Here is a 14,312-nt window from a genome sequence, read left to right as displayed (position 1 = left end):
AGGCTAAGACCGCATTGACTCAGTGCGGTATTCAGCCTCTCTGGTGTCAAGTCTGATTTTGGGAAAAAAAAAAAAAAAATCCGAAATCAGACCGAGTGTTGAGACCAGAGAGGCTAAGACCGCATTGACTCAGTGCGGTATTCAGCCTCTCTGGTGTCAAGTCTGATTTTGGAAAAAAAAAAAAAAAAATCCAAAATCAGACAGAGTGTTGACACCAGAGAGGCTAAGACCGCATTGACTCAGTGCGGTATTCAGCCTCTCTGGTGTCAAGTCTGATTTTGGAAAAAAAAAAAAAAAATCCAAAATCAGACAGAGTGTTGAGACCAGAGAGGCTAAGACCGCATTGACTCAGTGCGGTATTCAGCCTCTCTGGTGTCAAGTCTGATTTTGGAAAAAAAAAAAAAAAATCCAAAATCAGACAGAGTGTTGACACCAGAGAGGCTAAGACCGCATTGACTCAGTGCGGTATTCAGCCTCTCTGGTGTCAAGTCTGATTTTGGAAAAAAAAAAATCCAAAATCAGACAGAGTGTTGAGACCAGAGAGGCTAAGACCGCATTGACTCAGTGCGGTATTCAGCCTCTCTGGTGTCAAGTCTGATTTTGGAAAAAAAAAAAAAAAAATCCAAGATCAGACAGAGTGTTGACACCAGAGAGGCTAAGACCGCATTGACTCAGTGCGGTATTCAGCCTCTCTGGTGTCAAGTCTGATTTTGGAAAAAAAAAAAAAAAAAATCCAAAATCAGACAGAGTGTTGAGACCAGAGAGGCTAAGACCCCATTGACTCAGTGTGGTATTCAGCCTCTCTGGTGTCAAGTCTGATTTTGGAAAAAAAAAAAAAAATCAAAAATCAGACAGAGTGTTGACACCAGAGAGGCTAAGACCGCATTGACTCAGTGCGGTATTCAGCCTCTCTGGTGTCAAGTCTGATTTTGGAAAAAAAAAAAAAAAATCCAAAATCAGACAGAGTGTTGAGACCAGAGAGGCTAAGACCGCATTGACTCAGTGCGGTATTCAGCCTCTCTGGTGTCAAGTCTGATTTTGGAAAAAAAAAAATCCAAAATCAGACAGAGTGTTGAGACCAGAGAGGCTAAGACCGCATTGACTCAGTGCGGTATTCAGCCTCTCTGGTGTCAAGTCTGATTTTGGAAAAAAAAAAAAAAAAATCCAAAATCAGACAGAGTGTTGACACCAGAGAGGCTAAGACCGCATTGACTCAGTGCGGTATTCAGCCTCTCTGGTGTCAAGTCTGATTTTGGAAAAAAAAAAAAAAAAAATCCAAAATCAGACAGAGTGTTGAGACCAGAGAGGCTAAGACCCCATTGACTCAGTGTGGTATTCAGCCTCTCTGGTGTCAAGTCTGATTTTGGAAAAAAAAAAAAAAAATCAAAAATCAGACAGAGTGTTGACACCAGAGAGGCTAAGGGCCTGTGTACACCTAGCGTCTTTTTCTGACGTTAAACGCTGGGAATGCGCTGGGGAATGCTGATCCCAGCGCACAATATACAAGGAAGCAGTCTGCAAGTAACGTTAGTTCAGCTTGATAGCTGACAGCTAGCAAGCTAACAGCACAGGTAGGCTACGCTATTAAAAGCAGTAAGCACAACACTCACCAGAAATATTAAGTGTCTAGCCGATCTGCTCCCACAATTGAGCCGTTCTGTCTCTGTTGCGATAGTTTTTCCATATGATTAGTTACCAGAAAAGGAGCAGCCGACACCAGCGTCTTTCTGAAAAGTTAAAATATTTTCAGCTGGAAGCGCTGGGAGTCGGCGCACAAAAACGCCGAAAAAAGACGCTGGGCGCTCTGCACTTTCTCTACACGTCCGTGTGCGCTCGCATACGCTCTCCTCCCATTGGAAACAATTGAAAATAGACGCTGGACCTGAGGAAAAGACGCCAGGTGGACACAGGCCCTAAGACCGCATTGACTCAGTGCGGTATTCAGCCTCTCTGGTGTCAAGTCTGATTTTGGAAAAAAAAAAAAAAAAATCCAAAATCAGACAGAGTGTTGAGACCAGAGAGGCTAAGACCGCATTGACTCAGTGCGGTATTCAGCCTCTCTGGTGTCAAGTCTGATTTTGGAAAAAAAAAAAAAAAATCCAAAATCAGACAGAGTGTTGACACCAGAGAGGCTAAGACCGCATTGACTCAGTGCGGTATTCAGCCTCTCTGGTGTCAAGTCTGATTTTGGGAAAAAAAAAAAAAAAATCCAAAATCAGACAGAGTGTTGAGACCAGAGAGGCTAAGACCGCATTGACTCAGTGCGGTATTCAGCCTCTCTGGTGTCAAGTCTGATTTTGGAAAAAAAATCAAAAATCAAAAATCAGACAGAGTGTTGACACCAGAGAGGCTAAGACCGCATTGACTCAGTGCAGTATTCAGCCTCTCTGGTGTCAAGTCTGATTTTGGAAAAAAAAAAAAAAAAATCCGAAATCAGACTGAGTGTTGAGACCAGAGAGGCTAAGACCGCATTGACTCAGTGCGGTATTCAGCCTCTCTGGTGTCAAGTCTGATTTTGGAAAAAAAAAAAAAAAAATCCAAAATCAGACAGAGTGTTGACACCAGAGAGGCTAAGACCGCATTGACTCAGTGCGGTATTCAGCCTCTCTGGTGTCAAGTCTGATTTTGGAAAAAAAAAAAAAAAATCCAAAATCAGACAGAGTGTTGAGACCAGAGAGGCTAAGACCGCATTGACTCAGTGCGGTATTCAGCCTCTCTGGTGTCAAGTCTGATTTTGGAAAAAAAAAAAAAAAATCCAAAATCAGACAGAGTGTTGACACCAGAGAGGCTAAGACCGCATTGACTCAGTGCGGTATTCAGCCTCTCTGGTGTCAAGTCTGATTTTGGAAAAAAAAAAATCCAAAATCAGACAGAGTGTTGAGACCAGAGAGGCTAAGACCGCATTGACTCAGTGCGGTATTCAGCCTCTCTGGTGTCAAGTCTGATTTTGGAAAAAAAAATAAAAAAATCCAAAATCAGACAGAGTGTTGACACCAGAGAGGCTAAGACCGCATTGACTCAGTGCGGTATTCAGCCTCTCTGGTGTCAAGTCTGATTTTGGAAAAAAAAAAAAAAAAAATCCAAAATCAGACAGAGTGTTGAGACCAGAGAGGCTAAGACCCCATTGACTCAGTGTGGTATTCAGCCTCTCTGGTGTCAAGTCTGATTTTGGAAAAAAAAATAAAAAAATCCAAAATCAGACAGAGTGTTGACACCAGAGAGGCTAAGACCGCATTGACTCAGTGCGGTATTCAGCCTCTCTGGTGTCAAGTCTGATTTTGGAAAAAAAAAAATCCAAAATCAGACAGAGTGTTGAGACCAGAGAGGCTAAGACCGCATTGACTCAGTGCGGTATTCAGCCTCTCTGGTGTCAAGTCTGATTTTGGAAAAAAAAAAAAAAAAATCCAAGATCAGACAGAGTGTTGACACCAGAGAGGCTAAGACCGCATTGACTCAGTGCGGTATTCAGCCTCTCTGGTGTCAAGTCTGATTTTGGAAAAAAAAAAAAAAAAAATCCAAAATCAGACAGAGTGTTGAGACCAGAGAGGCTAAGACCCCATTGACTCAGTGTGGTATTCAGCCTCTCTGGTGTCAAGTCTGATTTTGGAAAAAAAAAAAAAAATCAAAAATCAGACAGAGTGTTGACACCAGAGAGGCTAAGACCGCATTGACTCAGTGCGGTATTCAGCCTCTCTGGTGTCAAGTCTGATTTTGGAAAAAAAAAAAAAAAATCCAAAATCAGACAGAGTGTTGACACCAGAGAGGCTAAGACCGCATTGACTCAGTGCGGTATTCAGCCTCTCTGGTGTCAAGTCTGATTTTGGAAAAAAAAAAATCCAAAATCAGACAGAGTGTTGAGACCAGAGAGGCTAAGACCGCATTGACTCAGTGCGGTATTCAGCCTCTCTGGTGTCAAGTCTGATTTTGGAAAAAAAAAAAAAAAAATCCAAGATCAGACAGAGTGTTGACACCAGAGAGGCTAAGACCGCATTGACTCAGTGCGGTATTCAGCCTCTCTGGTGTCAAGTCTGATTTTGGAAAAAAAAAAAAAAAAAATCCAAAATCAGACAGAGTGTTGAGACCAGAGAGGCTAAGACCGCATTGACTCAGTGCGGTATTCAGCCTCTCTGGTGTCAAGTCTGATTTTGGAAAAAAAAAAATCCAAAATCAGACAGAGTGTTGAGACCAGAGAGGCTAAGACCGCATTGACTCAGTGCGGTATTCAGCCTCTCTGGTGTCAAGTCTGATTTTGGAAAAAAAAAAAAAAAAATCCAAAATCAGACAGAGTGTTGACACGAGAGAGGCTAAGACCGCATTGACTCAGTGCGGTATTCAGCCTCTCTGGTGTCAAGTCTGATTTTGGAAAAAAAAAAAAAAAAAATCCAAAATCAGACAGAGTGTTGAGACCAGAGAGGCTAAGACCCCATTGACTCAGTGTGGTATTCAGCCTCTCTGGTGTCAAGTCTGATTTTGGAAAAAAAAAAAAAAAATCAAAAATCAGACAGAGTGTTGACACCAGAGAGGCTAAGGGCCTGTGTACACCTAGCGTCTTTTTCTGACGTTAAACGCTGGGAATGCGCTGGGGAATGCTGATCCCAGCGCACAATATACAAGGAAGCAGTCTGCAAGTAACGTTAGTTCAGCTTGATAGCTGACAGCTAGCAAGCTAACAGCACAGGTAGGCTACGCTATTAAAAGCAGTAAGCACAACACTCACCAGAAATATTAAGTGTCTAGCCGATCTGCTCCCACAATTGAGCCGTTCTGTCTCTGTTGCGATAGTTTTTCCATATGATTAGTTACCAGAAAAGGAGCAGCCGACACCAGCGTCTTTCTGAAAAGTTAAAATATTTTCAGCTGGAAGCGCTGGGAGTCGGCGCACAAAAACGCCGAAAAAAGACGCTGGGCGCTCTGCACTTTCTCTACACGTCCGTGTGCGCTCGCATACGCTCTCCTCCCATTGGAAACAATTGAAAATAGACGCTGGACCTGAGGAAAAGACGCCAGGTGGACACAGGCCCTAAGACCGCATTGACTCAGTGCGGTATTCAGCCTCTCTGGTGTCAAGTCTGATTTTGGAAAAAAAAAAAAAAAAATCCAAAATCAGACAGAGTGTTGAGACCAGAGAGGCTAAGACCGCATTGACTCAGTGCGGTATTCAGCCTCTCTGGTGTCAAGTCTGATTTTGGAAAAAAAAAAAAAAAATCCAAAATCAGACAGAGTGTTGACACCAGAGAGGCTAAGACCGCATTGACTCAGTGCGGTATTCAGCCTCTCTGGTGTCAAGTCTGATTTTGGGAAAAAAAAAAAAAAAATCCAAAATCAGACAGAGTGTTGAGACCAGAGAGGCTAAGACCGCATTGACTCAGTGCGGTATTCAGCCTCTCTGGTGTCAAGTCTGATTTTGGAAAAAAAATCAAAAATCAAAAATCAGACAGAGTGTTGACACCAGAGAGGCTAAGACCGCATTGACTCAGTGCAGTATTCAGCCTCTCTGGTGTCAAGTCTGATTTTGGAAAAAAAAAAAAAAAAATCCGAAATCAGACCGAGTGTTGAGACCAGAGAGGCTAAGACCGCATTGACTCAGTGCGGTATTCAGCCTCTCTGGTGTCAAGTCTGATTTTGGAAAAAAAAAAAAAAAAATCCAAAATCAGACAGAGTGTTGACACCAGAGAGGCTAAGACCGCATTGACTCAGTGCGGTATTCAGCCTCTCTGGTGTCAAGTCTGATTTTGGAAAAAAAAAAAAAAAATCCAAAATCAGACAGAGTGTTGAGACCAGAGAGGCTAAGACCGCATTGACTCAGTGCGGTATTCAGCCTCTCTGGTGTCAAGTCTGATTTTGGAAAAAAAAAAAAAAAATCCAAAATCAGACAGAGTGTTGACACCAGAGAGGCTAAGACCGCATTGACTCAGTGCGGTATTCAGCCTCTCTGGTGTCAAGTCTGATTTTGGAAAAAAAAAAATCCAAAATCAGACAGAGTGTTGAGACCAGAGAGGCTAAGACCGCATTGACTCAGTGCGGTATTCAGCCTCTCTGGTGTCAAGTCTGATTTTGGAAAAAAAAAAAAAAAAATCCAAGATCAGACAGAGTGTTGACACCAGAGAGGCTAAGACCGCATTGACTCAGTGCGGTATTCAGCCTCTCTGGTGTCAAGTCTGATTTTGGAAAAAAAAAAAAAAAAAATCCAAAATCAGACAGAGTGTTGAGACCAGAGAGGCTAAGACCCCATTGACTCAGTGTGGTATTCAGCCTCTCTGGTGTCAAGTCTGATTTTGGAAAAAAAAAAAAAAATCAAAAATCAGACAGAGTGTTGACACCAGAGAGGCTAAGACCGCATTGACTCAGTGCGGTATTCAGCCTCTCTGGTGTCAAGTCTGATTTTGGAAAAAAAAAAAAAAAATCCAAAATCAGACAGAGTGTTGAGACCAGAGAGGCTAAGACCGCATTGACTCAGTGCGGTATTCAGCCTCTCTGGTGTCAAGTCTGATTTTGGAAAAAAAAAAATCCAAAATCAGACAGAGTGTTGAGACCAGAGAGGCTAAGACCGCATTGACTCAGTGCGGTATTCAGCCTCTCTGGTGTCAAGTCTGATTTTGGAAAAAAAAAAAAAAAAATCCAAAATCAGACAGAGTGTTGACACCAGAGAGGCTAAGACCGCATTGACTCAGTGCGGTATTCAGCCTCTCTGGTGTCAAGTCTGATTTTGGAAAAAAAAAAAAAAAAAATCCAAAATCAGACAGAGTGTTGAGACCAGAGAGGCTAAGACCCCATTGACTCAGTGTGGTATTCAGCCTCTCTGGTGTCAAGTCTGATTTTGGAAAAAAAAAAAAAAAATCAAAAATCAGACAGAGTGTTGACACCAGAGAGGCTAAGGGCCTGTGTACACCTAGCGTCTTTTTCTGACGTTAAACGCTGGGAATGCGCTGGGGAATGCTGATCCCAGCGCACAATATACAAGGAAGCAGTCTGCAAGTAACGTTAGTTCAGCTTGATAGCTGACAGCTAGCAAGCTAACAGCACAGGTAGGCTACGCTATTAAAAGCAGTAAGCACAACACTCACCAGAAATATTAAGTGTCTAGCCGATCTGCTCCCACAATTGAGCCGTTCTGTCTCTGTTGCGATAGTTTTTCCATATGATTAGTTACCAGAAAAGGAGCAGCCGACACCAGCGTCTTTCTGAAAAGTTAAAATATTTTCAGCTGGAAGCGCTGGGAGTCGGCGCACAAAAACGCCGAAAAAAGACGCTGGGCGCTCTGCACTTTCTCTACACGTCCGTGTGCGCTCGCATACGCTCTCCTCCCATTGGAAACAATTGAAAATAGACGCTGGACCTGAGGAAAAGACGCCAGGTGGACACAGGCCCTAAGACCGCATTGACTCAGTGCGGTATTCAGCCTCTCTGGTGTCAAGTCTGATTTTGGAAAAAAAAAAAAAAAAATCCAAAATCAGACAGAGTGTTGAGACCAGAGAGGCTAAGACCGCATTGACTCAGTGCGGTATTCAGCCTCTCTGGTGTCAAGTCTGATTTTGGAAAAAAAAAAAAAAAATCCAAAATCAGACAGAGTGTTGACACCAGAGAGGCTAAGACCGCATTGACTCAGTGCGGTATTCAGCCTCTCTGGTGTCAAGTCTGATTTTGGGAAAAAAAAAAAAAAAATCCAAAATCAGACAGAGTGTTGAGACCAGAGAGGCTAAGACCGCATTGACTCAGTGCGGTATTCAGCCTCTCTGGTGTCAAGTCTGATTTTGGAAAAAAAATCAAAAATCAAAAATCAGACAGAGTGTTGACACCAGAGAGGCTAAGACCGCATTGACTCAGTGCAGTATTCAGCCTCTCTGGTGTCAAGTCTGATTTTGGAAAAAAAAAAAAAAAAATCCGAAATCAGACCGAGTGTTGAGACCAGAGAGGCTAAGACCGCATTGACTCAGTGCGGTATTCAGCCTCTCTGGTGTCAAGTCTGATTTTGGAAAAAAAAAAAAAAAAATCCAAAATCAGACAGAGTGTTGACACCAGAGAGGCTAAGACCGCATTGACTCAGTGCGGTATTCAGCCTCTCTGGTGTCAAGTCTGATTTTGGAAAAAAAAAAAAAAAATCCAAAATCAGACAGAGTGTTGAGACCAGAGAGGCTAAGACCGCATTGACTCAGTGCGGTATTCAGCCTCTCTGGTGTCAAGTCTGATTTTGGAAAAAAAAAAAAAAAATCCAAAATCAGACAGAGTGTTGACACCAGAGAGGCTAAGACCGCATTGACTCAGTGCGGTATTCAGCCTCTCTGGTGTCAAGTCTGATTTTGGAAAAAAAAAAATCCAAAATCAGACAGAGTGTTGAGACCAGAGAGGCTAAGACCGCATTGACTCAGTGCGGTATTCAGCCTCTCTGGTGTCAAGTCTGATTTTGGAAAAAAAAATAAAAAAATCCAAAATCAGACAGAGTGTTGACACCAGAGAGGCTAAGACCGCATTGACTCAGTGCGGTATTCAGCCTCTCTGGTGTCAAGTCTGATTTTGGAAAAAAAAAAAAAAAAAATCCAAAATCAGACAGAGTGTTGAGACCAGAGAGGCTAAGACCCCATTGACTCAGTGTGGTATTCAGCCTCTCTGGTGTCAAGTCTGATTTTGGAAAAAAAAAAAAAAAATCAAAAATCAGACAGAGTGTTGACACCAGAGAGGCTAAGGGCCTGTGTACACCTAGCGTCTTTTTCTGACGTTAAACGCTGGGAATGCGCTGGGGAATGCTGATCCCAGCGCACAATATACAAGGAAGCAGTCTGCAAGTAACGTTAGTTCAGCTTGATAGCTGACAGCTAGCAAGCTAACAACACAGGTAGGCTACGCTATTAAAAGCAGTAAGCACAACACTCACCAGAAATATTAAGTGTCTAGCCGATCTGCTCCCACAATTGAGCCGTTCTGTCTCTGTTGCGATAGTTTTTCCATATGATTAGTTACCAGAAAAGGAGCAGCCGACACCAGCGTCTTTCTGAAAAGTTAAAATATTTTCAGCTGGAAGCGCTGGGAGTCGGCGCACAAAAACGCCGAAAAAAGACGCTGGGCGCTCTGCACTTTCTCTACACGTCCGTGTGCGCTCGCATACGCTCTCCTCCCATTGGAAACAATTGAAAATAGACGCTGGACCTGAGGAAAAGACGCCAGGTGGACACAGGCCCTAAGACCGCATTGACTCAGTGCGGTATTCAGCCTCTCTGGTGTCAAGTCTGATTTTGGAAAAAAAAAAAAAAAAATCCAAAATCAGACAGAGTGTTGAGACCAGAGAGGCTAAGACCGCATTGACTCAGTGCGGTATTCAGCCTCTCTGGTGTCAAGTCTGATTTTGGAAAAAAAAAAAAAAAAATCCAAAATCAGACAGAGTGTTGACACCAGAGAGGCTAAGACCGCATTGACTCAGTGCGGTATTCAGCCTCTATGGTGTCAAGTCTGATTTTGGAAAAAAAAAAAAAAAAAATCCAAAATCAGACAGAGTGTTGACACCAGAGAGGCTAAGACAGCATTGACTCAGTGCGGTATTCAGCCTCTCTGGTGTCAAGTCTGATTTTGGAAAAAAAAAAAAAAAAATCCAAAATCAGACAGAGTGTTGAGACCAGAGAGGCTAAGACCGCATTGACTCAGTGCGGTATTCAGCCTCTCTGGTGTCAAGTCTGATTTTTGAAAAAAAAAAAAAAAATCCAAAATCAGACAGAGTGTTGACACCAGAGAGGCTAAGACCGCATTGACTCAGTGCGGTATTCAGCCTCTCTGGTGTCAAGTCTGATTTTGGAAAAAAAAAAAAAAAAATCCAAAATCAGACAGAGTGTTGACACCAGAGAGGCTAAGACCGCATTGACTCAGTGCGGTATTCAGCCTCTCTGGTGTCAAGTCTGATTTTGGAAAAAAAAAAAAAAATCCAAAATCAGACAGAGTGTTGAGACCAGAGAGGCTAAGACCGCATTGACTCAGTGCGGTATTCAGCCTCTCTGGTGTCAAGTCTGATTTTGGAAAAAAAAAAAAAAAAATCCAAAATCAGACAGAGTGTTGACACCAGAGAGGCTAAGACCGCATTGACTCAGTGCAGTATTCAGCCTCTCTGGTGTCAAGTCTGATTTTGGAAAAAAAAAAGAAAATCCAAAATCAGACAGAGTGTTGACACCAGAGAGGCTAAGACCGCATTGACTCAGTGCGGTATTCAGCCTCTATGGTTTCAAGTCTGATTTTGGAAAAAAAAAAAAAAAAATCCAAAATCAGACAGAGTGTTGACACCAGAGAGGCTAAGACCGCATTGACTCAGTGCGGTATTCAGCCTCTCTGGTGTCAAGTCTGATTTTGGAAAAAAGAAAAAAAAAATCCAAAATCAGACAGAGTGTTGAGACCAGAGAGGCTAAGACCGCATTGACTCAGTGCGGTATTCAGCCTCTCTGGTGTCAAGTCTGATTTTGGAAAAAAAAAAAAGAGTGTTGACACCAGAGAGGCTAAGACCGCATTGACTCAGTGCGGTATTCAGCCTCTCTGGTGTCAAGTCTGATTTTGGAAAAAAAAAAAAAAAAAATCCAAAATCAGACAGAGTGTTGAGACCAGAGAGGCTAAGACCGCATTGACTCAGTGCGGTATTCAGCCTCTCTGGTGTCAAGTCTGATTTTGGAAAAAAAAAAAAAAAAAATCCAAAATCAGACAGAGTGTTGAGACCAGAGAGGCTAAGACCGCATTGACTCAGTGCGGTATTCAGCCTCTCTGGTGTCAAGTCTGATTTTGGAAAAAAAAAAAAAAAAATCCAAAATCAGACAGAGTGTTGACACCAGAGAGGCTAAGACCGCATTGACTCAGTGCGGTATTCAGCCTCTCTGGTGTCAAGTCTGATTTTGGAAAAAAAAAAAAAAAATCCAAAATCAGACAGAGTGTTGAGACCAGAGAGGCTAAGACCGCATTGACTCAGTGCGGTATTCAGCCTCTCTGGTGTCAAGTCTGATTTTGGAAAAAAAAAAAAAAAATCCAAAATCAGACAGAGTGTTGACACCAGAGAGGCTAAGACCGCATTGACTCAGTGCGGTATTCAGCCTCTCTGGTGTCAAGTCTGATTTTGGAGAAAAAAAAAATCCAAAATCAGACAGAGTGTTGAGACCAGAGAGGCTAAGACCGCATTGACTCAGTGCGGTATTCAGCCTCTCTGGTGTCAAGTCTGATTTTGGAAAAAAAAAAAAAAAAATCCAAAATCAGACAGAGTGTTGACACCAGAGAGGCTAAGACCGCATTGACTCAGTGCGGTATTCAGCCTCTCTGGTGTCAAGTCTGATTTTGGAAAAAAAAAAAAAAAAAATCCAAAATCAGACAGAGTGTTGAGACCAGAGAGGCTAAGACCCCATTGACTCAGTGTGGTATTCAGCCTCTCTGGTGTCAAGTCTGATTTTGGAAAAAAAAAAAAAAAATCAAAAATCAGACAGAGTGTTGACACCAGAGAGCCTAAGGGCCTGTGTACACCTAGCGTCTTTTTCTGACGTTAAACGCTGGGAATGCGCTGGGGAATGCTGATCCCAGCGCACAATATACAAGGAAGCAGTCTGCAAGTAACGTTAGTTCAGCTTGATAGCTGACAGCTAGCAAGCTAACAACACAGGTAGGCTACGCTATTAAAAGCAGTAAGCACAACACTCACCAGAAATATTAAGTGTCTAGCCGATCTGCTCCCACAATTGAGCCGTTCTGTCTCTGTTGCGATAGTTTTTCCATATGATTAGTTACCAGAAAAGGAGCAGCCGACACCAGCGTCTTTCTGAAAAGTTAAAATATTTTCAGCTGGAAGCGCTGGGAGTCGGCGCACAAAAACGCCGAAAAAAGACGCTGGGCGCTCTGCACTTTCTCTACACGTCCGTGTGCGCTCGCATACGCTCTCCTCCCATTGGAAACAATTGAAAATAGACGCTGGACCTGAGGAAAAGACGCCAGGTGGACACAGGCCCTAAGACCGCATTGACTCAGTGCGGTATTCAGCCTCTCTGGTGTCAAGTCTGATTTTGGAAAAAAAAAAAAAAAAAATCCAAAATCAGACAGAGTGTTGAGACCAGAGAGGCTAAGACCGCATTGACTCAGTGCGGTATTCAGCCTCTCTGGTGTCAAGTCTGATTTTGGAAAAAAAAAAAAAAAATCCAAAATCAGACAGAGTGTTGACACCAGAGAGGCTAAGACCGCATTGACTCAGTGCGGTATTCAGCCTCTCTGGTGTCAAGTCTGATTTTGGGAAAAAAAAAAAAAAAATCCAAAATCAGACAGAGTGTTGAGACCAGAGAGGCTAAGACCGCATTGACTCAGTGCGGTATTCAGCCTCTCTGGTGTCAAGTCTGATTTTGGAAAAAAAAAAAAAAAAATCCGAAATCAGACCGAGTGTTGAGACCAGAGAGGCTAAGACCGCATTGACTCAGTGCGGTATTCAGCCTCTCTGGTGTCAAGTCTGATTTTGGAAAAAAAAAAAAAAAAATCCAAAATCAGACAGAGTGTTGACACCAGAGAGGCTAAGACCGCATTGACTCAGTGCGGTATTCAGCCTCTCTGGTGTCAAGTCTGATTTTGGAAAAAAAAAAAAAAAAAATCCAAAATCAGACAGAGTGTTGAGACCAGAGAGGCTAAGACCGCATTGACTCAGTGCGGTATTCAGCCTCTCTGGTGTCAAGTCTGATTTTGGAAAAAAAAAAATCCAAAATCAGACAGAGTGTTGAGACCAGAGAGGCTAAGACCGCATTGACTCAGTGCGGTATTCAGCCTCTCTGGTGTCAAGTCTGATTTTGGAAAAAAAAAAAAAAAAAATCCAAAATCAGACAGAGTGTTGAGACCAGAGAGGCTAAGACCGCATTGACTCAGTGCGGTATTCAGCCTCTCTGGTGTCAAGTCTGATTTTGGAAAAAAAAAAATCCAAAATCAGACAGAGTGTTGAGACCAGAGAGGCTAAGACCGCATTGACTCAGTGCGGTATTCAGCCTCTCTGGTGTCAAGTCTGATTTTGGAAAAAAAAAAAAAAAAATCCAAAATCAGACAGAGTGTTGACACCAGAGAGGCTAAGACCGCATTGACTCAGTGCGGTATTCAGCCTCTCTGGTGTCAAGTCTGATTTTGGAAAAAAAAAAAAAAAAAATCCAAAATCAGACAGAGTGTTGAGACCAGAGAGGCTAAGACCCCATTGACTCAGTGTGGTATTCAGCCTCTCTGGTGTCAAGTCTGATTTTGGAAAAAAAAAAAAAAAATCAAAAATCAGACAGAGTGTTGACACCAGAGAGGCTAAGGGCCTGTGTACACCTAGCGTCTTTTTCTGACGTTAAACGCTGGGAATGCGCTGGGGAATGCTGATCCCAGCGCACAATATACAAGGAAGCAGTCTGCAAGTAACGTTAGTTCAGCTTGATAGCTGACAGCTAGCAAGCTAACAACACAGGTAGGCTACGCTATTAAAAGCAGTAAGCACAACACTCACCAGAAATATTAAGTGTCTAGCCGATCTGCTCCCACAATTGAGCCGTTCTGTCTCTGTTGCGATAGTTTTTCCATATGATTAGTTACCAGAAAAGGAGCAGCCGACACCAGCGTCTTTCTGAAAAGTTAAAATATTTTCAGCTGGAAGCGCTGGGAGTCGGCGCACAAAAACGCCGAAAAAAGACGCTGGGCGCTCTGCACTTTCTCTACACGTCCGTGTGCGTTCGCATACGCTCTCCTCCCATTGGAAACAATTGAAAATAGACGCTGGACCTGAGGAAAAGACGCCAGGTGGACACAGGCCCTAAGACCGCATTGACTCAGTGCGGTATTCAGCCTCTCTGGTGTCAAGTCTGATTTTGGAAAAAAAAAAAAAAAAATCCAAAATCAGACAGAGTGTTGAGACCAGAGAGGCTAAGACCGCATTGACTCAGTGCGGTATTCAGCCTCTCTGGTGTCAAGTCTGATTTTGGAAAAAAAAAAAAAAAATCCAAAATCAGACAGAGTGTTGACACCAGAGAGGCTAAGACCGCATTGACTCAGTGCGGTATTCAGCCTCTCTGGTGTCAAGTCTGATTTTGGGAAAAAAAAAAAAAAAATCCAAAATCAGACAGAGTGTTGAGACCAGAGAGGCTAAGACCGCATTGACTCAGTGCGGTATTCAGCCTCTCTGGTGTCAAGTCTGATTTTGGAAAAAAAAAAAAAAATCAAAAATCAGACAGAGTGTTGACACCAGAGAGGCTAAGACCGCATTGACTCAGTGCAGTATTCAGCCTCTCTGGTGTCAAGTCTGATTTTGGAAAAAAAAAAAAAAAAATCCAAAATCAGACAGAGTGTTGAGACCAGAGAGGCTAAGACCG

The sequence above is a fragment of the Poromitra crassiceps genome (assembly GCF_964638095.1).
Source record: "Poromitra crassiceps genome assembly, contig: HAP1_SCAFFOLD_302, whole genome shotgun sequence".
In the NCBI taxonomy this organism is placed as follows: Eukaryota; Metazoa; Chordata; class Actinopteri; order Beryciformes; family Melamphaidae; genus Poromitra; species Poromitra crassiceps.
This window is presented reverse-complemented; position numbering follows the sequence as displayed.